The 21,797-nt window shown below is 36.2% G+C and overlaps 1 protein-coding gene across 9 annotated transcripts in view; it reads left to right on the forward strand.

The window, feature by feature from the left end:
• The window catches only part of FRMD6 (FERM domain containing 6), a 235,910-nt gene that overhangs the window by 167,961 nt on the left and 46,152 nt on the right, over window positions 1-21,797 (forward strand). For 2 of the 9 annotated variants that reach the window (XM_044377668.3, XM_048219928.2), the window contains exon 1: window positions 15,036-15,652. The exons of the other annotated variants lie outside the window; for them this stretch is intronic. The gene's annotated coding sequence lies outside the window, so the exon portion shown is untranslated. Of the gene's footprint in view, window positions 1-15,035; window positions 15,653-21,797 lie in introns of those variants that run through there. 9 annotated transcript variants of the gene reach the window in all.

Below are 21,797 nucleotides of genomic sequence, written 5' to 3' on the forward strand. Positions count from 1 at the left end.
CGATTATGCAATTTTCATAGTTCTGTATTGTATGTCATAATTATGCACCAAGAATTTTCTCTTCTGGGAATTACCTTTCAATTATAATGCTAACTTTCTGTAATACTATCATCAAAATGAATCAACAAGTCTCTGATACTAATTATCTTTTCTTTCCCTAAGCTTATTAAAATGTTAACACATAGGCCTTTAATGCTTAAATATTGGTTTTGGGTAGTTAAAAGCTTACAGTGAGTGGTAGATTTAAAACTTTGTTACACATGTGTTTGAGTGTTGTTTGGTAATAAAAGAAAAGTATAGTAATAGTCTTTAGAAAGTTGCTAATTATGGGAAAATGCTGGAAAGAACAAGGGCTTTTCTTTTGCAGTGGATTATGGCACATGTTTTTTGAGAAGTGGAGCTCCAGGGGCTATGTGTGTGTTTCCAGTGGGTTGTGGCATACACATAATGTCAGCATTCTCTTAGGTACTGCTCTGTCAACACTGCTTTATTAGTATCATTTTGAATGTTTTTTCAGCTGAAACTTATAAGTCACTCCACAGTTAGTTAAATGAGTGTAATTGGCTTGTAATAGAGAAATTCTGACACAAGGCCAATGTGAAATAATTTGGCAGCCCTAGGTGTTTTACATGGTAAATACTGGAATGTGCAGAGGTATAAAACTAAGCAAATTTTGAAATAAATGCTAAGTCTCTTAAGTCAGTGACTACAGATCTCTTAAGCACGGAATTCAACATGCCAAACCAGAGCTGCAATCCTGTGGCCCACCGGGAAGACTGGCTGCAGGCATGTTTTGGTTTCTTTCTTTTTTTTTTTTTTTTTAAGATTTTATTTATTTATTCGACAGACATAGAGACAGCCAGCGAGAGAGAGAACACAAGCAGGGGGAGTGGGAGAGGAAGAAGCAGGCTCATAGTGGAGGAGCCTGATGTGGGGCTCGATCCCAGAACGCCGGGATCACTCCCTGAGCCGAAGGCAGACGCTTAACCGCTGTGCCACCCAGGCACCCCTTGTTTTGGTTTCTAACATAGTATTAAAACATTTATTTGCTGACATTTAAAAGGTGAAAATTTTTAATTTAAAAAAAATTTGAGGGGCGCCTGGGTGGCACAGCGGTTAAGCGTCTGCCTTCGGCTCAGGGTGTGGTCCTGGCGTTCTGGGATCGAGCCCCACATCAGGCTCCTCCGCTATGAGCCTGCTTCTTTCTCTCCCACTCCCCCTGCTTGTGTTCTCTCTCTCGCTGGCTGTCTCTATGTCTGTCGAATAAATAAATAAAATCTTTAAAAAAAAATTGAATTCTGCACCTTCTTTTGCAAAACTGGAAGGCATGGCAATGATTTTTTGGGAGGGACATAATAGCTTCCCCTTTCAAATGGGGTTTGTACTCTCCAGTCCACCATAGTCCTCAGAGGAGATCCTCTTGCCCCCAACACTGAGGCCAAGTGGCTATTGGCATTTTCATCCTGCAGGCTTCCCTCCTTCCTTGCCTGCCCCTGTAGGCACATGAATTTACCATCCTTGCATAGTAGTTACTTGAATTATTTTCCAGTGTCATCTCACAGGTCCTTAAGTCTAACCAAATTGTTCTCCTCATTGTCCCCCATTGTCTCCATTATCAGACTAATACTTAGTTTGGGTCCTCCTTGCTCTTCTACTTCTGACCGGAGCTGCATAACGTCTGTATCACTTCATTAGAACTTAGTACATCCTACTTTATGTAGTCCTCTTTTTATATATATTTTCTAGCTCCCCAGCTGTAAGTTTCTTGAGGGCAACAACCATATCTTATAATTTACTAGTGCCTAGCAAAATTATTTTAGCTTTGCTAGATTAATTATTGTTTAAATTTATCTCCCAGTGGATGGTAATATATGATTATAATTATGCTTTAGAAGAATTAGAAAATACCGGAGCGCCTGGGTAGCGCAGTCATTAAGCGTCTGCCTTCGGCTCAGGGCGTGATCCTGGCGTTGTGGGATCGAGTCCCACATGGGGCTCCTCGGCTGGGAGCCTGCTTCTTCCTCTCCCTCTCCCCTGCTGTGTTTCCTCTCTCGCTGGCTGTCTCTCTGTCACATAAATAAATAAAAGCTTTAAAAAAAAAAAAAGAAGAAGAATTAGAAAGTACCAAAAACTGATATAAAATATATTTCTTCAGATAGGGCTTTCTTAATTTATTATATCCATTTCTTTGTAGCAGGATTTATATAATTTGAGTATTAATTCCCTAAAGACCTCATTTATTTATTGCCAGTTCTAATTCTGTTATGTAGATGGATGAAGTTTCCAAATAAATGGATCATTATTATATACCATTTTATTATTTTAGATATGCTTCCTTCTAAGGCTAATACTCTTTTACATGTCTTATTTTTTCATTCTTTTGGCAACTAGTATATACCCTATGCAAAAGGCCTTGGCAGTAGTGAGAGTTCAACAGGCATTATGGTACATGCTCTCCTGAAGCTTTAACCTGTTGGCTGGAAAGGCAGGTATTAATAACAGTATATGATTGTTCAATTTTGATAAGTATTACCAAGAAGTAAGAGGCGTTCTGACACCTTAGAGGACGCTGCTCAGAGGGTGGGGCTTTAATGGGGAAGTATAACACAACTGAATTCTAAACTCCCTGACTTTCCCATAATTCCATAACAGTTTGTAAAATATTTTGAAGGTAAAAATTTAACCTTAGAAACAAATAAATTAAGAGGTAGTTTCTGTACAAAATAAGAGTTAAAAAAAAACTTTTCTAAAAAGTTTTCCATTGGCTACAGTCATTGCATTAATGATAAAAAATGAATTATAACTTTATAGTTTATTTTGTTTGGTACCTGAGTTAGAACTTGATTTAAATAAGTAAATGAAAGACAAAAGGGAAATTGGGCTAGAAATTTCAGATATAGCTAACTTGGAAACCAACTTTAATTTTGTGAAACCGTAATTATTTTAAAGATGTTTGAAGTAAGGACTTTTCTTATGGCTTCCAAAAATAGGATATAAAAAATAAACTGATTTTTTCCCCTCAAGTGGGTAGTACCTTTATTTTCTATTTCTAAGCCCGTGACTGAAAAATATTAATGTTTATCGGTCTGATCTTGGAGTGATGTAAAATGGTGTTATGAAAAACCTCAGCAGTAAAGTTAGTGGCATATGTGAGCCAAAAAATAGAGTGGAATTTTGTGTGGTGCATATATTTTATCACAGCAATCAGAAATGCTTTAGGCATTTTTTTCCAAAGAAAATAGAATTCTATACTTAACTAAACCCATCTAAATATAGTGATAAAGTTAATTTTTTGCATAGTTTAGTGTCACACTGAAACAAAGGTCAGCTGCGGTGGTGCCATTTCTGAAATTTCCGTAGAGAAACTCATGTTACTGGTAATTATAGAAGGAGATTCAGAAAATTAACATATTTAAGGCAATTTTAGTTCAAATACACCCAGGATTTTCAAATGTGAGCTTAGGGAAATTTAAGGAAATCAGATCAGGGAATAGTTTTTAAGAAATGTCAAATGTCATGTAGAATTTAAAATAAATTCCAGATAAATCTTTTTAACCCCAAATATGCATTAATTGAGCCCACATTAATTTTAAGTTATAAAGAGGATGTTTAACCGATTATTTGTAATTTATTAAATTATTTGCTTTAACTGGTGCCTACAGAAATACAAAGAGACATTTTCATAAATTTTAGTTGTAGAGTAAAAACTAGTAGGGAAAGCTAATGGAAGTTATCTAACTTATAAAGTTTTCTTTAATGATTGGTTGGCTTGTGTATACTTGTTTTCAGGAAATTTGTAAGCAGCATATCATAGATACAGGATCTAAGTTAATGCATTTTAATGTATAAACTATTTTCAGTTGAGAAGACTGAAATAAGTACTCAATTGCCAAGGGGATGGGAAAGGCTATGAAATGTTTGGGGGCTTGGTAGGTTGGTTAGGGGTCAGTTGAATTCCATTTTCTAGTGCTTGTTGTAGTGGTGACTCGTGTTTGTGTATCTTTTTCTTGCATGACATTATTGTCTGTGCTGTGGACGTTAGTCATGTCTTCCCGGGTAGGCAGTAAGGTGTTTTGAGGACACATAAGATGCTATATTTCTACTCTCTTGAATTCTTCCATGGCTCCTAGAAAACAGTGGGCTCTTGATGTAAGCCCAACAATATTATGGCTTTATTTTTTCCGATCTGTATAATGTGAGAGAACTGTCATCTAGATTTAAACCTTCATAAGTCAGGGAAGCAAGCATTTGACCCATTAAAAAAAGGTAACAGAATTGTGTTTATGCGTATCTCCCAAGCCTGACATGTGAATGATACGTTATGTATAAATTGCACGATAGTGATATGTATTCAAATTTCATGTTGGCTTTGGAAATACACATTTTGTTGCTTAAATATTCAAAAGGTTATGAAAAATACAAATTTTGTTCCATAAATAAAATAAATAAAATAAAAAAAGACTAAGTAAAATTTGGGTTTTAAAAATTAGCAATAGACTTCAATAATAGAAATTATCTCTGATTTCTCAACACAGGAAGACAAGGTCTCTTTTGAAATACCTTAGTTTGGCGTTTCTTCCCAGCCTGCATCAGAACAGGTTTCTCGTTTCCTCATGCCATGAGTTTTCTGGCAGTGACAGTACAGTATGCACAGCGTTCCTCTGCTTTCCTGGGGCTGACCGAGACATAAGCTTAATCCATTGGAAACGCCCATTTATCCATTCCTGCAGTTTCTTTGTGGTTTGACAAGTGGTGTTGTCCACTCTTGTTATGGTGATCAAGTGTTCCATGAGGGGGTAGTCAAAATGACATGGGCTTCTGACCATTTGAGTTGCTGTGCTTGGCCCCTTGACCTAGAAGTGAGACCGTAATGGAAGTTGTTTTGTAAATATCTTTATGAATTTGAACCTTCCCCAGGCAGGAGCAGTTGACCCAAACACAAACTAAAAACTGTGTTTATGAAAATCCATTTTATGTATTTCCAAGTCTGACATATGATTAAAATATAACTTTTATAACAGTAGTAAGTAGTTAGATTTAATGTAGCATTAAAAAATATAAATTTTGTTTGAGTTTTCAAAAACTGTAAAGATTGAATTTTAAAGATTACCAATAGAATGTAGCCATACAATAGAACATTTTCCTCAAAGAAACAAATCAAGATGTCATTGATTTGCTTCCTATGATAATTTTTAAAAATAATATCTATATCTATCTATCTATCTATCTATATATATATATTAATGTTTGGTTATGGGAATAATTATTAATTGTAAAAATAATTCCAAATGGTTTTCTTTCAGTTCTCTGAGATGCCAAAATGTAAAATAAAATAATAGGTCTTCAGAATGGTATATGCATCTTAATTAATGAGGTTTTTTTACCTAAATGCAGATAGAAATGTGGCCATATAGCACGATGAAGAATTCTATCATTAGAATTTGGTATTATAATAGATCACTGTTCAGAAGTTGAATCATATCTGATATTTGAGAGAGGTCACAGATATTAAAGTATTGTTAGATAATGGAAGATACTACTAAGATAGTGTATTTGCAAGTACTTTGTAAATGTGATATCCTGTATAGACACACCTCAGGGTCTTATATAGTTACCTGGATGGTCATGTGCTACTGATAGGTGTGGACAGGAAAAAGAAGAGTGTAGAAATGGCTACAGTGTTTATCCTGGGCTGTAGGTCATGAGAGGGAGACTATGACACTCTAAAATGAAGCACAGATGTTGTGTGTGTGCATGGATACCCTCGTAGGTCAAGGATGCAGAGTATTCAACAGAGTAAGAACCATGATTCATATATATTACCTCTTTCTTAAAAATTGAAGGTGAGCAGGGCACCTGGGTGGCTCAGTTGTTAAGTGTCTGCCTTTGGCTCAGGGCGTGATCCCAGGGTCCTGGGATCCTGGGATCGAGCCCCGCGTCGGGCTCCCTGCTCAGTGGGAAGCCTGCTTCTCCCTCTCCCACTACCCCTGCTTGTGTTCCCTCTCTCGCTGTGTCTCTGTCAAATAAATAAAATCTTAAAAAAAAAAAAAATTGAAGGCGAGCATGTATTTTCTTCAACTAGATATTCTGGCATCATAGTAATTATAAATATCTATATGACATTTTATAGTTTTAAAAGGAATTTTTACTTTGGTTACCTTATTTGATCTTCAGAGTGGTAGTCCCTCTATTTTATAGATGAGAAGGTTAAATAATTTGTATGACTTGGCGACTTTACCTGATACAATTTGTGGCAAAACCAGAACATGGTACTCTTCTTCTAACTCTGCAGCCTTTGCTTTTTTCCCTGCTACTGGTCACAGGCATCCTGTTGATAAAACGTTTCTAGAGTATTTGCAAAAGAGGATGTGACATTTTCTTTTTTTTTTTTTTTTTAGTACCTTTTTAAGTCAGTTTTAGTTTCTGCCAGATACTAAATCAACTCGTGTTCCTTAATTATCTTACATTGATTTTGCCATAGAGAATTTTTGTGTCTGACTGAACAGGATAGGGTAGTCTTTTCAAATGTACTGTACTTCCTGTCATAATGCATTTAATGTGGCACAAAATTCCTGATCATTTTATTTTATTAGAAGACAGATATACATAAAATTTCACACTATTAATCTTTGTTCAGAGCAGTTGTTACCTTACAAAAAAATCTCTAGTAATTTGTAGGATTGGTTATTAAAGGAAAATTAAAATAAAGATGTTTCGAAATGATTGCACATTGTACATTTGAAGGTGAAACACTAAGTACATTTGATTGATTTCTCTTCAGAACATGGTAATCTTTAAGTGCTAATGTTTTATGGAAACATACCACAGGCCTTTCTGTAGGAAGTTTTACTTACATGTGAACTTTGCAGATGAACCCAAATTTAGCATGAGAACATCTGCAATTCTTTCATTCAGCTATCAGTTATATGCCAAGCATTTTGTTGGAAATTCAGTGATGAGCAAGGCATGGACCTATCCTCTAGAAGTTGGAGCCTGGATGATGAGGGGAGACAGACAAACCAGTGAACACTTACACCATGTGATAAATGAAATGCTACCTGTTTAAAACTCAGCTGTACAATTTTTGTTTAACAAGACATTTTCTTTTACCTCTCCAGAATTTTTACTAAGTGATACCATTGGTATACATAAAAGACCATCCTTTGTTTTTACTTAGTAAAACATCTAAAATTATAGTCCTTTTCCAAATCACCATGAATCCGAAATTTTAATTTTTAAGGTCTGGTTTAAACTTTCTGAAGCCATGGGGTTTAGCCAGTCTCTAATATTGTATTTATACTCTGTGTCATGCAGCAAAGGTTTGAGGTAACGTGCTATTACTTAACACATACGGCACTTTAATGAACATTGGATTCATTAAATTTTTTAAAGTCAGCTTTTTTATAGTATAAATTACATACAATAAAAATAAAGTTCATACATTTTAGGTAGATAATTTGATGACTTTTGAGATATGTACATAATCATGTAACCAGTGTCACAATCAAGATATAGAACATTTTTGTCATGCCAAAAAGTTTTCTACACCCCTTTTTAAAGTTGGTCCTCTTCTCTTCCACCACTTCCTCCTTTTCCTCCTTTCTCCCTTACCCCCATTACCCACAACAACTGCTGATTTTTAGTTTTGCCTTTTATAGAATTTCATGTAAATTGAATCATCTGACTTGTAGTTTTTTGTGCCTTGCTTTTGTATCTGACTTCTTTCACTTAGCATAATAATGCTTTTTGGATTCATGCATTTTGCTGTGTATGTCGATAGTTCTTTTTATTATTGGATAGTATTCAGTTATCACAATTTGTTTATTCATTCACCTGTTATTAATGGATATTTGGGTTGTTTCCAGTTTAGAATGGAACTTTATTATGATGAAGTTACAATGAACATTCATGTATAATTTTTTTTAATTGGAGACACACAAATCAATGCATTTATATTTTTAAAATTTTTATTTAAGTGTAGTGAACATACAGTATTATATTAATTTCTGGTATACAGTATAATGATAAAACAATTCTATCCATTTTTCAGTGCTCATCACAGTAAGTGTACTCTTAATCCCCTTTATATATTTCCCCATCCTCCACCCACCTCCCCTCTGGCAACCACCACTTTGTTCTCTGTATTTATTTTTTATTTATTTATTTTTTAAGATTTTATTTATTTATTTGACAGAGAGAGACAGTGAGAGAGGGAACACAAACAAGGGGAGTGTGAGAGGGAGAAGCAGGCTTCCCGCCGAGCAGGGAGCCCAATGTGGGGCTCGATCCCAGGACCCTGGGATCATGACCTGAGCCAAAGTCAGATGATAACGGCTGAGCCACCCAGGCACCCCTGTTCTCTGTATTTAAAAGTCTGGTTTTTGTTTCTCTCCTTTGTTTTGTTTCTTAAATTCCATATGAGTGAAATTCCTTTTGAGTGAAATCATACAGTATTTGTCTTCCTCAGTCTGACTTATTTCATTTAGCATTATAACCTCTAGGTCCATCCATATTTTTACAGATGGCAAGATTTCATTCTTTCTTTATGGCTGAGTAATACTCCATCATGCATATATAACACACCTTCCTCAGTAATCGATGGACTTGGGTTGCTTCCATATCTTGGCTATTGTAAATAATGCTACAACAAACATAGGGGTGCATATATCTTTTTGAATTGGTGTTTTTGTTTTCTTTGGGTAAATACCCAGTAGTGGAATTACTGGTTTATATGTTAATTCTATTTTTAATTTTTTGAGGAAGCTCCGTTCTGTTTTCCACAGTGGCTGTACCAGCTTGTATTCCAACCAACAGTGTACAAGGGTTCCTTTTTCTCTATGCCCTTACCAACACTTATTTCTTGTCTTTTGAGTCTAAACATTCTGACTGGTGTAAGGTGATATCTGATTGTGGTTTTGATGTGCATTCCCCTGATGATGAGTGATGTTGAGCATCCTTTCATGTGTCTGTTGGTCATGTGTATGTCTTTTTTGGAGAAATGTCTATTCATGTCTTCTGCCCATTCTTGATTGGATTATTTGGATTTTTGGTGTTGAGTTGTATGAGTTCTTTATATATTTCAGGTAGAAATCCTCGGATATATCATTTGCAGATATCTTCTCTCATTCATTAGGTTGCCCTTTTGTTTTGTTGACAGTTTCCTCCTCTGTGCAAAAGCTTTTGATATGGTGTAGTCCCGATAGTTTAATTTTGCTTTTGTTTTTCTTGCCTTAGTAGACATATCTAGAAAAATGTTGCTAAAAATTACCTCCTATTTTTTCTTTCAGGAGTTTTACGGTTTCAGGCTTCACATTTAGGTCCTTAATCCTGTTGTATATAGTGTAAAAAAGTGGCCCAGTTTCATCCTCTTGCATGTAACTGTCTAGTTTTCCCAACACTGTTTACTGAAGAGACTGTCTTTTTCCCACTGTATATTCTTGCCTCCTTTGTCATAGATTAGTAGACCATATGAACATGTGTTTATTTCTGGACTCTATTCTGTTCTATTGATCTGTGTATCTGTTTTTGTTCTGGTACCATCCTATTTTGATTACTACAGCTTTGTAGTGTATCTTGAAATCTGGGATTGTGATGCCTCTGGCTTTGTTCTTTTTTAAGATTGCTTGGCTCTTTGGAGCCTTTTGTGATTCCATTTAGTATTATTCTAGTTCTATGAAAAATGTTATTGGTATTTTGATAAGGATTGCAAGTATAAGTCTTCAGGGGATGTATCTTTTCATTTATCTTGGGCAGATACCTAAGAATGAGATATCTGAGTTCTATGACGAATGAATGTGAGACCTTATAAGAAGCTGTCAGTTGTTTTCCAAAGTAGTTACATCATTTAACATTCTCACCAGCAGTGTCTGAGAGTCTCATTGTTCCAAATTCTCACCAAGGTTTGGTATTGTCAGTCTTTTCAATTTTAAACATTCTAGGGGTATGCATTATGGTATATCACTATAGTTTTTAATTGTGTTTTCCTAATGACTGATAATGTTGAGCACCTTTTCAAATGCTTACTTGCCATTTGTATATCTTTTTCAGTGAAGTGACTGTTTAATTTTTTTGGCCATATTTTTAACTGAGTTGTCTTCTGTTAGAACTATTTGTGTATTCTGGATTTAAGTGTTTAATTAGATAAATATTTTTAAAATATTTTTTTTCAGTCTGGGGATTGCATTGCCATTTTTAAAGTGACTTTCAAAGAGCAGAATTTCTAATTGTAAAGAAGTCCAGTTTATCCTTTAAAAAAAATATTTCATCATCAGGATCTCTTAGATGTTTTCTGTAAGTTTTACAGTTTTAGCTTTTATATTTGATTCTGTAATTCATTTCAAGTTAATCTTTGTATTTGGGTTGAGGTCAGTTATTTTCTGTATGAATATCTAATTGTTCCAGCACTATTTGTTAAAAAAGTTTATTCCCTCACCAAAGTACCTTAGCACCTTTATCAAAAATCAAATGACGTTTTAGGATGCCTCTATTTCTGGACTTTCTATTCCATTAACCAGTATCTCTTTAGGCCAATATTTTACTGCTTTGATTAATGCATGTATTCTTTATACTAAGTCTGAAATCAGATAGTAAGCCTTCCAACTTTGAATATGAGTGGTAAGAGCAGATATACTTGCTTTGTTCCCATCTTAGAAGAAAGCCATTCAGTCTTTCACCATTAAGTGTAATATTAGCTGTAGATTTTTCATAAACTGTCATCACTTCTACTCTTAGAGCAAGTAATTTCCAAATTCTAGACAGATTAATGCAATTGGAAGATGTTTTTGAAAGACTCGTTAGAGGAAATTTCTGAACTTGTCTCTTCATTATCAAGAACTGTATTGAAGGTTACCAGTAGGTAACTTACAACTTTCCAAACCTTATCTGAAAAAGAATTTTCATCCAGCTTTCTCTGGAGAGCCCATGATTAGTACCAACACCATGTTTTCTTAATTCAGTTTTCCAAATGTGAAGGTCATGAAAGAAAATAGGCACTCCTCTCTTAATGAGTACATTTTGAACATTTGAATAGTTTTGCCCCTGGAGATGATAAGATTCCAAGACATTTGTTGGCATCATATAACATTTTCTTAGATATGATTAAGGGAATATGATGACAGTGATGCTCCATTGGTATTGGACAGTGGTCCTGCCTTGAGGAATGGCTGACCGTGGAATAGGCTGCTCATCTGTTTTTTTCAGGATCAAAGTCTATGGTTCAGCCTCAGGACTTGTTGCCTTTCCAGGGTGATTAGAGCCGTATTAAAAAAGCAGTGCTAAACAGAGATAGGCTGGTTTCTGTTTTTTCTTTGTTTGATTGGTTTGTTTTAAGTTCAAGGTTGAGTTATGGTTCCATTTTTCATAGAGGATTAACCCTGTCATTGTAGGGTAAAGTGTAATTCTGATTTCCTTCCTCCACACCCTTTAAAAACCAGACTTTTAAGTCTCCCTCAAAGTATTAGAGGATGATTACTATAAGGAGGAATGTTGTCTTTTGGCAGTGTGCCGGAGGGATGCACATCACAGAGCCAGAAAATAGTGAACAAGTAGGTCAAATGGAGACAACTTGACTGGGCTATTCAGTGACACGCTGTTAGACCGTGTAGACTTTACACACCCAGGAGCCCAGAGGTTCACTGATAAATGGCTTTTCCTTCTACTCTCTTTGGAATATACAGGTAATAGCTGAGGTGGCTTTGGTTTTTTTTATCTTATTTCAAAACCCTGGTTGAGAAGAGTTCTAAAAACGAGGCCTGTGAGTTGGCATGTGGGAAATAGAATATTACTATATAGGTAAATACTACTTGAAAATAAGATTTCGCACTTGATGGAACTGGCAAATTTATGGTAGTTATCTTCTAAAAGTAAGCTAAGGGTACTTAATGCTGGTTGACGGGTAGAGGAGAGCCAGCTTCTCAGTGACGATTACCTTGGGGAAAACCTAAGGGATGCAGCCTCGGCTCCCCAAGATGTTCCCCACAGCAGCCATAATAATAGTCGTGGGTTTGTGTTTCTCCAGAATAACAGAATCACCTCAATCTTCTTAGAGTAGATTGGCTAATGGTTGGCCGATACTCCCGGGGAATGGGGTATCCATAAATAACAGGGAAGCCCTATATAAAATAAACATTTGTGTTTTCTTAAGTAAGAACTTTGAAAAAGCCAGAGTTTCAGACTTTTTTTTTTTAATGATTAAAATAATCATTGTTTTCTTTGAGTTTTGAAATTGGTATTTTCAGATGTCTTTATAAGTTTATGTGATAACTTTGTCTCTAACTTACGTATTCACAGACAAATTTATTTAACACCCAAAGGGGTGTTAAATAAGAACTTTTGTGGCAATATAAAGCCTTGTTAGAATGTCCAGAGAAATCTTTTACTTTGAAGTCTATAGATGGTGATTTTGATCTTCTTTTACTGTAAAGAGTACCTGGACCTGTGAGTTTTACTTCACACCATTCCACACATTTGGCACATGTGTGCATGTGGGAGGGTGTGGAGGAAATGCTGCAAATGCTACTCTTTCGGGTGTGTCTGGTTAACAAAATAATTGCAGCCCATAATTTATGTGTGTAAGCGTAAAATATGGATTCCTAGCATCTCAGACTCTTTTTCTGGCTTCATGAAACTTTTGCATATAATTCTACAACTTTATTAGCATTTCAGTACTTTTCCTTTAGTAAATCATTTTAGCATGTTTCTTAACTTTATATAAAAACAAACTTTTTGAAGAGACTAGATTAAATTGTTCCTTACTCATGGGTGCTTTTGAACAGAATTTAGAGAAGAAAAATCCCGAAAAGAAAAGCTTAGTGGGTGCCCAAGACTGACGGGTGTCATCTTGGCAGATCAGTGTCTCATAGCATCAGTTTCATTACCGATGAAATTAAGAGGTTGGAGTAGATCATCTGTGAATCTGATATGGTGGTGAAGTTTTCATTTGGTTGTTATTTTATTGCATTATTTTTTCCATTTAGTAGTAGATAGAATCCCAGAAATTAATACATACACATACTACCAAATTGTAAATAATCCTGTAAGAATTAATTAACAACACCAGAATATCTAAGGCTTTCCCCCATTTCTGGGCCATGGAAACAATTGTGTAGTAAGCACAATGATATTTTACAAGGATTATTTTAGTTTGCTGTAGTTTAAGTCTTTGTATATGATCCTCAGTGGATTTATTTTATGTTGAAAGTAACAGGCTATTATAACAGGATTGCATACTTGTCCTACCTGTGTGTCTTTCTCAAGTTTACTCACCAATATGTAGTTATTCACAACATTTTCAACAACACCTTGATAAATTTTATTTTTTTAATTATGAAGTAGACAGAAAAGTGTTTAGAATGTCTATGTACGTTTTAAACAAAAATAGTAATCAACATCGTTGTATCCACTACCAGGCATAAGAAAAATAATATTTCTCTAGCTCCTTTGTAGCTCCCACCACTTTCTGAAGACATCCCCTATTCCCAGACTACCCAATCCAGCACCATTTTGAGGTTAATCATTACATTGCCTTTCTTCATAGTCTTGCCAATATATATTATGTCTCAATGAATTATTGGTTAGTCACCTGTTTTTGAACTTTGTATTTATAGAAAGGAATTGTATATATTCTTCTATAAGTTTTTTCACTGAACATTGTCTGAGATTCATAGTTGTTATCGTATGGCTGTGGTTCATTAACGTTCACTGAATTGTTTCAACATACCATATTTTACTTCTTCTACTATCAGTGGACTTTGCCTTTCCAGTTTGTACATTTATTTTGGTGTTGTTAAGAACCATTTAATAATATGGAAAATCCTTCTGCAATGTTAAAATAAAGTTAGCAACTTCCCAAATGCTTAATTCAGTCTTCCTTAAAGGCATTATACTGTCTTTGGAAAAAAATATTCAGGGGAAAAATAAGTAAAGTCAATGTTAAGATTCCTGTGTAATATAAGAATTTCTATATTGCTACCAGATAATGAGAATTATTAGCAAAATCGTATCTAGAAAGCTGCAGTTCCAGGGTCAGAGGGAATTGTGTGCAAGTCCCATGAATGAAGGAATCAAAGATTTCATTGTGGAAATTAGAAGCAGATGCTTCTAAGCTGGAGGATTTTCCCTGAGAACAGCACTTTTTGTTGGCGATGTCATGCTAGAAATTCATCTTGGTTGAAAGGAATTTCTGTGCCTGGTTGCTAAACCTGATATGACTTTTGAATACAGATGGCTGTGAAAAACTAAAGTTTCTCTGGTCGAAAATTCATGAATTTTACCATTGCCTTTGTTCTTTTTTTGGTTGCCTAGCTAGCATCTCCCCTCACCTCCCAGCTTCCCAAAGGTACTCAGATTTTTGTTTTGATGTCCATGTACTTCAGGGGAAGCTGTTGAGGTGGGCCTCGGGTGGCCTTAGCTAGTCTAACTATTCCTTACTCCTGCCCTATGATGGGGGTGCTGGTGACCTAAGACATCCAGTTAGGCTGAGTATCATTACTCTTGTTTGCTTCCTCATTCTGGTTTATTTGACCACTCTGAGAGATGCAAGCCTTAAAGCACAGTGATTCAGGTACAAGGAAGAAACTAGGTTTTGCATGACATCTCAAACTACCACATCAAACTGCCCTAAAGCCCTTTCATTCTACTTGTAGCCTTCAAGTTACTTTGGTTTTTATAAATTTCCCTTATAGCATTTAACTAGTTTACTAATAGTTAACATTTCTATAGTGTCTACCATATGCCTTATGTCAAACTTTAAAGTAGATGCTGTTATTTCCATTTTACAGACATGGAAGCGGAGATGTAGAGAGGTGAAAGGACTTGTCCAAGGTCATATAGCTAGGAAATAGCTGGCTAATAGTCAAACCCAGGCAATTTGGCTAACAGAGTTCAAGTCTGAGTTGGAATAATTTTGCCACTTGTGATTTAATGCCTCCCAACCAATATATCTTTTTATATATTTGCTTTTACATAAGCATTTAACTTGATACATAGGGAAACCTTCCTAGAAACTGTATTTTGTTGACAGTTTGGAGATTAGTATTCTTTCATGTTTGTCCTCTACTTTTAAAGACAAGGAAAAATATGCACCTTGTCCCCTGTAATTAACATGCAGAAAATATTTAAGAAGCTGTGACCAATACTGATTCCCATTTCTGGGGTGGGGTGGGGGAATGCTTCTCAAAAAACAGAATTTTAATTTTTTTTAAAAAGATCTTATTTATTTATTTATGTGTCAGAAAGAGAGAGAGAGAGAACACAAGCAGGGGGAGTGGCAGGTAGAGGGAGAAGTAAGCTCCCGCAGAGCAGGAGCTCAGTGTAGGACTTGATCCCAGGACCTGGGACCGTGACCTGAACTGAAGGCAGACACTTAACCAACTGAGCCACTGGGGCATCCTCATAAATTTAATCTTAATTTCTAGAGAATTCACATGTCCAGTGAATTTATAAATAATTTACTCCTCACTTCCTACCGTGTGCCTATTATAGACCCATCACTACTGCAGACATTAGAGACATAAAGATGCTGATGGATCCTATCCTGGAGGAGATTCCAGTTCTCTACAGGGAAACAGACTTGCCAACAAATACAAGGGTGATAAGAGTGCAAGGGAAGTGACCCGCAGCTGCCTACCAATGTGAAAGCATGCTTCCCAGACAGGTATCTTGAGTTTTCGGGGGAGAACGAAGATATTTTGTTCTTGTTCTTTTGGAGATGGGTAGATAATATGCAAGGGAGGATATCTAGGCGGAGGGAACAGCACAGTCAAAAGCACAGACATAGGACAGCAAGACTTGCTCTGAGAGCTACAAGGAAAACAATTGTAGTAAATGTACGACATGAGTTAGAGAATGGCCACACAGAGGCTGGATGGAACCCGATGGTGAAAGACGGTGCCTTAGAGTTTCGGTGTTTTCCGTAGAAGTGCTATAGCGTGGAAGAGTGTGAGCTGGGATGTGAGATCGGATGTGCAGTTTAACGAAGTCACCCTGGCAGCATTATGGGGGTGACAGACTTAAGGAGTGAAACAAGACAGAACATTTAGAAATCCAGGTGAGAATATAGTGAAGATGTATGGCAGATATAAGGTACTAGAATGATAGACTAGACAGAAGGAAGGCTTTTTTTTTTTTTTAACTAAGATTAGTTTTTAAGTATATGTATAGCAACTAAATCCCAACCTTTCGACCGCAGAGGATCACTTTTGTTGTCCTTCTTCTCCCCCATCTTCCTTGGGCCTCACGTTTGAAAAGATTGTCTATCAAAATAAATTTTCGTTTTTTAAAGCAGGGATGTAAAACTAAGTTTGCTATCAAAATAAGCACTTGAAAAATGGTATTAAAAAAATTTTTTTTAAGATTTTATTTATTTATTTGACAGAGAGACAGCCAGCGAGAGAGGGAACACAGGCAGGGGGAGTGGGAGAGGAAGAAGCAGGCTCCCAGTGGAGGAGCCTGATGTGGGGCTCGATCCCAGAACGCCAAGATCACGCCCTGAGCCAAAGGCAGACACTTAACGACTGAGCCACCCAGGTGCCCCAATGGTATTAAAATTACTTAAGTGAATGATCTCTTGGTTTTCCTTGAAATATTACCATGGATAAATGTGCCAGTTTTTTTTTTCTCCAGTTTTATCAGGGTGTTTGAAATATTTAAAATAATTGTAAGTGAAATAAGTCAAGCAGAGAAAGACAATTATATGGTTTCACTCATTTATGGAACATAAGAAATAGGAAGATCGGTAGGAGAGGAAGGGAAGAATGAAGGGAGGGGTAAACAGAAGGGGGAATGAACCATGAGAGACTGTGGACTCTGGGAAACAAACTGAGGGCTTCAGAGGGAAGGAGGGTGGGGGATTGGGATAGGCCGGTGATGGGTATTAAGGAGGGCACATGTTGCATGGTGCACTGGGTGTTATATGCAAATAATGAATCATGGAACATTACATCAAAAACCGAGGATGTACTGTATGTTGACTAACATAATAAAAAATTATTATAAAAAATTACAAAAAAATAATTGTAAAGATCTCATTACTTTTTTTAAAATTAAAGTATGGTTGACACAAAGTGGTACATTAGTTTCAGGTATACAACATAGTGGTTTGACAAGTTTCTGTGTTATGCTATGCTAACCACGAGTGTAGCTGCTATCTGTCACTATACAATGCTATTACAGTGTCATTGACTATTCCTTATGTTGTACCTTTCATACCCCTGACCTCTTCATTCCATAACTAGAAGCCTGTATCTCCCACTCCCCTTCACCCATTTGCCCCCCCTTTCCCCTAGTAACCACCAATTCTTTGTATTTTTGGATCTCTTTCTGCTTTTTGTTTATTTTCTTAGATTCTACAGACAAGTGAATTCATATGGTATTTGTCTTTCTCTGTCTAACTTATTTCACTTAGTATAATACCCTCACTTAGTATAATAGGTCCATCCATTTTTTTGCATATGGCAAGATCTCATCCTTCTTTGTGGCTGAGTAATATTCCATGTATGTTTATGCACCACATCTTCTTTATCCTTTCAGCTATCAATGGACGCTTAGATTGCTTCCATATCTTGGCTGTTGTAAGTAAGGTTGCAACAAGCATAGGGGTGCACGTATCTTTTTAAAGTAGTGTTTTTGTTTTCTTTGGGTAAATACCAAGTAGTGGAATTACTGGGTCATATGGTAATTCTATTTTTAATTTTTTGAGGAACCTCCTTACTGTTTTCCACAGTTGGTTGTACTAGTTTGCATTCCTACCAACAGTGCATGAGAATTCCTTTTTCTCCACATCCTTGCTGACACTCGTTATTTCCTTTTGATTTTAGGCATTCTAACGGATGTAAGGTGATATCTCATTATGGTTTTGATTGGTATTTCCCTGATGATTAGTGGTGTTGAGCATCACTGTATGCTTTCTTTGGGAAAATGTCTGTTCAGGTCCTCTGCCCATTTTTAGGGTTATTTGGGGTTTTTTGGTGTTGAGTTGTATAAGTTCTTTATGTGTGATATTAACCCCTTACTGAATATATCATTTGCAAATATCTTCTCCCATTCATTAGGTTGACTTTTTGTTTTGTTGGTTTCTTTCACTGTGAAAAAGCTTTTTATTTTGCTGTAGTCCCAATAGCTTAATTTTATTTTTGTTTTCTTTGCCTTGGGAGACATCTAGAAAATGTTGCTAAAGCCAGTGTTGAAGAAATTACTGCCTATGGTTCCTTCCAGGAGTTTTATAGTTTCAGGCCTCACGTTTAGGTCTTCAGTCCATTTTTAGTTTATTTTTCTGTGTAGTGTGATAAAGTGGTCCAGTTTCATTCTTTTGCATATAGCCATCCCGTTTTCCCAGCACCATTTATTGAAGAGACTGTCTTTTCTTTGTTGTATATTCTTGCCTTCTTTTTCATAGATTAATTGACCATATAAGGCATGTATTTATTTCTGGGTTCTCTATTCTGTTCTGTTGATCTATGTATCTGTTTTTGTGCTTGTACCGTAGTGTTTTGATTACTCTAACTTTGTAGTGTATCTTGAAATCTGGGATTGTGATACTTCCAGCTTTGTTCCTCTTCTTCAAGATTGCTTTGGCTATTTGGAACCTTTTGTGGTACCATACAAATTTTAGTATTATTTGTTCTAGTTTTGTGAAAAATGTTGTTGGTATTCTGATAGGGATTGCATTGAATCTGTAGATTGCTTTGGGTAGCATGGACATTTTAACAGTATTAATTCTTCCAATCTGTGACCATGGAATATCTTTCCATTTGTTTGTGTCTTCAATTTCTTTCTTTAATGTTTTACAATTTTTAGTCTTACTGGTCTTTCATCTCCTTGGTTAAGTTTATTCCTACGTATTTTATTCTTTTTCATGCAATTGTAAGTGGAATCATTTTTTTTTTTAAGTTTTTATTTTAATCACCCTGTGATCATCACAAGTGCACCTCTTAATCCCCATCACCTATTTCACCCATTCCCCTAGCCACCTCTCCTCTGGTAACCATCAGTTTGTTCTCTGTAGTTAAGAGTCTGTTTCTTGGTTTTTTTCTCTCTCTTTCTTTTTGTTCATTCTACATATGAGTGAAATGATACGGTATTTGTCTTCCTCGGACTGACTTATGTCACTTAGCATTATACCCTCTAGCTCCATCCCTGTTATTGCAAATGGCAAGATTTCATTCTTTTCATGGCTGAATTATATTCCATTGTATATATATACCACATCTTCTTTATCCATTCATCTATCAATGGACACTTGAGCTGCTTCCATTTCTTGGCTATTGTAATTAATGCTGCAGTAAACAGAGGGGTGCATATATCCTTTTGGATAGTGTTTTCGTATTTCTGGGGTAGATGTCCAGTAGTGCTATTACTGGATCATTTAGTGTAGTTCTGTTTTTCACTTTTTGGGGAACCTTCATACTGTTCTCCACAGTGGCTGCACTAATTTGCATTCTCACCAATACTGCAAGAGGGTTCCCCTTTCTCCACATCCTCACCAACACCTGTTATTTCTTGTATTGTTGATTTTAGCCATACTGACAGGTATAAGGTGATACACTAGTTTTAATTTGTGTTTCCCTAAAAAGTGATGATGAGCATCTTTTCATGTGTCTGTTAGCCATCCGAATGGCCATATATAAGTTCTTTATATATTTTGAATACTCACCCTTTATTGGATATGTCTAGGATTGTTTTCTTAATTTCTCTTTCTGCTACTTATTAGTGTATAGAAAAGTGCAACTGATATCTGTGTATTAATTTTGTGTCTTGCAACTTTGCTTAATTCATTTATTCTAATAGTTTTTTTGGTCTTTAGAGTATTCTATGTATAGTATCATGTCATCTGTAGATGGTGATAGTTTAACTTTTTCTTAGCAATCTGGATGCCTTTTCTTTTTCTTGTCTGATTGTTGTGCCCATTACTTCTTTTATGAAATCCAGGTTAGAAGTCATTATAATTCCTATTAACAGAATTGTGCGTATTACTATTCTGTCTAGAGAGTATACCAGAATCATGCTTTGCAGAAATATATTTTTAATCTCAAGTGTAAAAAAAGCGATGGTTTCATTTTCCTGCATACCACTATTATCATTACCCTGTACTTGGCGTCTGTAATCAAGTGAATAAAGTGAGTATGGTCTTAGCAGAAAATAATGACAAAGAAGGGCAAACTTTGAAAGGCTCGGTGTCAGAATACCACAGGGTGCAAAACTGTTGCCAAAGCTAGAGAATGTGATTGGTTGAGTTAGCATAGAACAAAACTTCGAAAAATGACCCACTCTATAGGATACTGTTGTGATGTCCTAGTGAGTCTCCCTGGAAGCCTGGTCAGGGTGCTGAAGGAGATTCCTTGTAATACAGGGGAACACTCCCCAGGCTGATTTCTCATCTATTCAGTCTGAGTTTGCATCATGGGACAGCAACACAGATACTCTGAGGGGCTCAGGCCTCTCTCCTACCTCCCTACCTGGGGCCCTTATCTGTATGACTTTACACTCTTGTCATTCTTTTTCTCCCCAATGCATACAAACCATTTCATCTCCCTCCGTGAAATCTTTCCTCAGTAGCTGCACTTCCCTCTGTTCTCAGCCTTTCCACAAATCCATGGACAGCCTTCAGTTTACCACACAATTTAGCATTTAACTTAAAATATAATTGTATTATTTCCTATTGTTTCTAATGTGTGCATTTGAACTTTTCAAAGAGAAGGTCTCTAAGGGCCAGAATTTAGAAATGATGTGAGAGACAAAAAGGAGTATATTTTAATGAAGTGCTGGAGGACTCAAGTACCAGTTAGCTTATATGCTTGCTCATTGACTAACAGGATATTCGTGATTGATTGATTTCTTTCTCTCTCTGTCTTTCTTCCGGCCTTATTATCTTACTGTCTTTCTTTCTACCTATTTGATTTAGGGGCTTTCTTTATTTCTGCTAGTTCTGTTCTAAAAACATAGTGAAACAGAGTAATTTGGGGCTACAATGGATATTTGTGATTTGGGGAGAATGTGCTCAATAAATCGTGTTTTTTATTGGTGTACTACAATTTACTAATCCATTCCTGTTATTAAGCTATTTAGGTTTTTTTTTCCCCAGTTTTTACTCTGATGGATAATAGTTTAGTGAGTACTTGTGATCAAAAGTGTGATGTGCTTTGGTTGAATTATTTCCTTTTTATACATTCCCCAGAAGTCAGATTATTGGGTCAAAGGGTGCAAACATAATTCTATTCCTTAGAGTATGATAAGCGTTAGTAGGCACCAATTCAAGTTCACTTTGATTGGAAGGTGCTTTGCCATTCCCAGCCCTGAGGTGTGTGTAGCAAATCTAATTAATAAATAGAGAAACAAAATAATCTATTAGCTACAGACAAGAGAAAAATACTATTTCTTTTAGAACTCAAGATAAGATTAATGACAGGGGCACCTGGGTGCCTCAGTCGGTTAAGGGTCTGCCTTTGGCTCAGGTCATGATGCCGGTGTCCTGGGATCGAGCCCCGCGTCGGGCTCCTTGATGGAGCCTGTTTCTCCCCGTGCCTCTGCTCCTCCCCCTCGCTCATGCCCACTTGCTCACTTGCTCTCGTGCCTGTGTGCTCTCTCTCAAAATAGATAAATAAAATCATAAAAAAATAAAAAGATGATTAATGACAGAATAGATTGATTTTAACCACCACATACTACCAAAAAGCAGTTTTTCCCCTTACTTTCTGCAACATGACATCAATAATGTTACCTGGTAATAAAGAGTAGCCGATTTAATAATCTTCACAACAATTTGATTTCAGAGGTGAGAAAAATGGGTACAGAGAAGTTAAGAG

The sequence above is a fragment of the Ursus arctos genome, unplaced genomic scaffold (genome assembly GCF_023065955.2).
Source record: "Ursus arctos isolate Adak ecotype North America unplaced genomic scaffold, UrsArc2.0 scaffold_25, whole genome shotgun sequence".
Classification (NCBI taxonomy): Eukaryota; Metazoa; Chordata; class Mammalia; order Carnivora; family Ursidae; genus Ursus; species Ursus arctos.